This window comes from Macadamia integrifolia, unplaced genomic scaffold, assembly GCF_013358625.1.
Source record: "Macadamia integrifolia cultivar HAES 741 unplaced genomic scaffold, SCU_Mint_v3 scaffold2608, whole genome shotgun sequence".
In the NCBI taxonomy this organism is placed as follows: Eukaryota; Viridiplantae; Streptophyta; class Magnoliopsida; order Proteales; family Proteaceae; genus Macadamia; species Macadamia integrifolia.
Genome location: NW_024868830.1, coordinates 50,750 through 53,932, shown reverse-complemented (window position 1 = coordinate 53,932; position 3,183 = coordinate 50,750). Strand labels below are relative to the sequence as shown.

At 37.6% G+C, this 3,183-nt stretch overlaps 1 long non-coding RNA gene across 1 annotated transcript; it reads right to left on the bottom strand.

The window, feature by feature from the left end:
* Positions 1–1,480: 1,480 nt before the first annotated feature.
* LOC122066837 lies at positions 1,481–2,037 on the bottom strand. Its single transcript, XR_006136488.1, has 2 exons — positions 1,876–2,037; positions 1,481–1,771 (listed from the first exon to the last, which is right to left on the bottom strand). It is a non-coding gene; the product is annotated as an uncharacterized LOC122066837 (long non-coding RNA).
* Between the last annotated feature and the right edge of the window lie 1,146 nt (positions 2,038–3,183).

Genomic DNA, 3,183 nt, shown 5'->3' with positions numbered 1-3,183 from the left:
GCCAATGTTGATAGTGCTAGGGTATTAAAATGGGCACTCTCATTCTATTAATCTTGGTTCAAAACACTGTTACCAAAATCACGTTTAAACTCCATTTTAAATAAGTTCCTATTTTTTACCGTTTAAGCTGAACTTAAAAGTTTTATAAAATTACAAAGATGCCACTTAATAATGCGAAAGGACCGATTTCCCTGCACCCATGGTGAATGATTTCTTTAGCATTCAAAGCTGTTCAAGAGGGGAGGGTGAGATGTGGGATTCTTGACCTAGGATCACGTGGTGACAATCACATGGTAGGATTTTTCATTTCAACTCTTCTGATTTTTTTTGCTATAAGTTAATAAAGAATATATTAAAAAAATAAAAAAGACTAGAAAATAGGTAAAATAAAAAAGAAAAAAAAATCTCTAATGATTAAGATAGGTATAGGTGTCAATTCTGGGCACACACCGAAGACCCATACCAAACCCGACTGGTCAAGTTCAAAACCGATTCGATCCATTTAATAAACGGGCTGGGTTCAAGCCCTAACAATCTATAATATTCAAAAGGGCCGTTCCTAGTGCAAGGGCCTTACCTGTTGATTGCCTGCCTGATGATTATGAGCGCACCTAAGCCCAACCTTTTAGCATGACTCTTTAAGTTATTTGAAATTCCTATTCTATCCTCAGCCATTAAGAGTAAAGAGAGGCGTTTACAGTCTACCCAATACCCCAAAAAACCCTAACCCTTCCCTTTTCTTTTGGCCTTTCTGCCTAAGGCACATTTATTAGTATTCCCCAGTAGCCATATTTTAGAGACCAATTTTTGGCATAGCCTGTTTATAGTTAAATGGTGCAACAGCTTGTCGAAGGCCCGTTTAGCCCGATTAAAGACCAGTAACCAACAAACCGATAATAAACAGGAGCATGCATGCCTAACATAAGCCCGATTAGTTAAACAAATAGTCACGGTGCAAAGGGGAAATTGGTCAAGCTTGGTTAGCCCCGACCAAACCTGACTGGTTGACAACCCCTAGAGAAAGGCCATGAAAATTGAGGCTAGATCAAGTTTATGAACAAGATTGTTCTCGCATGCTCTTGGTCTTGGCATTTGGAGTACATTGAGTCTCCGCAATTAATGGATTCTAAATGTCAAGAACAATTCCGTACATGAACCTGATCCAAGCTCATGAAAATTGAGGTGATGATTCAAAGAGTACTCAATTAATTTAATGGTCCAGATCATACATAACATTTGAAATCCATCAATCAGGTCACTGATTTATGGGCTAGGTTGCTTGATGGGTTTTATTTTCCTATATTGGTCCTGGTTCACCTGTACACCAGTTGTCATAGAACCAAAGAACAAAGCCCAAACTCAAGCAAATAAAGTTTTGGGATTCAGTGATTCTACCAATTAATTAAGAAGGAAATTATAGCTTTACCGGATCACAGAATTTTAAGTGAAAACTGAAAACTGAAACATGAGATAGGAGGGATGAGGAAGCAAAGAGCCCAATAATATCTTATTTATTGACATGCATGCCTTTTATTGGTAATATGGTGTTCAGACTACCATCATACGTCTAGGGAAAGAGCAGGATTCTAGCACGGGTAGTAACAAACACATTCATATGTGGGCTGAGAACCTTTTGCTATACAAACTCCATCGCCATTGTATTTTTGGGAGCACTCAGCACGACAAGATGGGATGGTGCAGCCAGAGGGATGCAATGTTACCGCGCATCGCTTCTCTTGCGTGTCTGCTTTCGTCACCATTGATGATGCAACTGCAAACAACTCATGATATCAATAGAAAGTAATGAAGTTAAGCTATCATTCATTGCAAACCACGAAGAGCTAGGAATTGGAAGTGAGAATACTTAAAACAAACCTGAGAAGACAACGATAGCAAGAATGAGGAAGGAGGTATAAGAAACCTTAGCCATTACTTACTAAATCTCTAATAGTTGTAAGCTAATCCTCACTCTGATGTTCAGTGCTTTTTGGTTTCCTCCCCCTTATAGTGAGTGGTATTTATAGAGAAATACAAATTACTTTTGGAACTCCTAAGATGATCTGCATACTTAAAATATAGATATATATTTGGTGGTAATTAAAGACCCATATTTGGTTAAAAGAAAACAATTATTCTTATTTTCCTAAATGGGATGAGATCCTCGATCTTCGGCGTGCACTTGATAACTGGGAGGCACTTGGGATGGGTGTGCCAGCCAGCTGTAGAAATGAAGCACGCATCCCAGGTGCCTTCTAGATGTTTGATGTACACTGGACGAGGAGCTGATGCACTAAAGAGGATCCCATTCCAAAGATTTGAATAGGGGTGTCAATTGGTTGGTTTGGACCGATTTTGGTTCGATTTCATCGATTTTTCAGTTTGAGAATGAGTGACACCAAAACATAAATCAATAAAGATGCACCTGTTTCAGTCTTGTTTTAGTTTCTCTTACTAGCTTGGTTTGTGTTTACATGTAAATATATTCAAAAGTATGAAAAAAATGTCTTTTATGAATTTCAGGTTCTTTCGAGTTATATTGATTTTGGTCTAATTTTTTTAAGTTCAGTTTCATTTCAAGATGGTCTGATTGATATCAGTCTCACAAAATCCTAACCCAAAACATGATCCAACATAGCTCATATCGATTCGATCAATTCAGCTCAATTTAATTGGTTCGAGCTAGGTGTTGACGCCACTAGATTTGAGGGTATCAGATCTCAATTTCCTGTGCTACGATAGGCTAAGTTGTGGTATAATGGGAATTGCCAGCTGTAGACAAGATAGCTGTAGATGATTATCCTGTTTTGAATCACCTTTCTTAGTCATCCTTACCTTGTGTATAGGTTTCTCATGGTTGGCTTACCTTGTATAGAATCTCCTTTTGTATTTATATATTTCTTCATAACGAATATATATTTTTTTTTCGGTAAACTTCTTTATAATGCATACAATACATAGAAATACATAGTTCTATAGTAATGTCTAATTGATAATTAACCACCTTAACGGTGGGAGTTAATTGGGTTCCTAAGTTTGGGTTTATGGGAATTGATCTCCTCCATCAGAACAGCACTTACCTAACCACAGCTGCTTTTGTTGGAAGAGCTGAAGTTGAAATTGGACATCTGGCAAACCTTCACAGTCCTATTGGAGATAAGTCCATGATTAAATTAAATAGAGCAG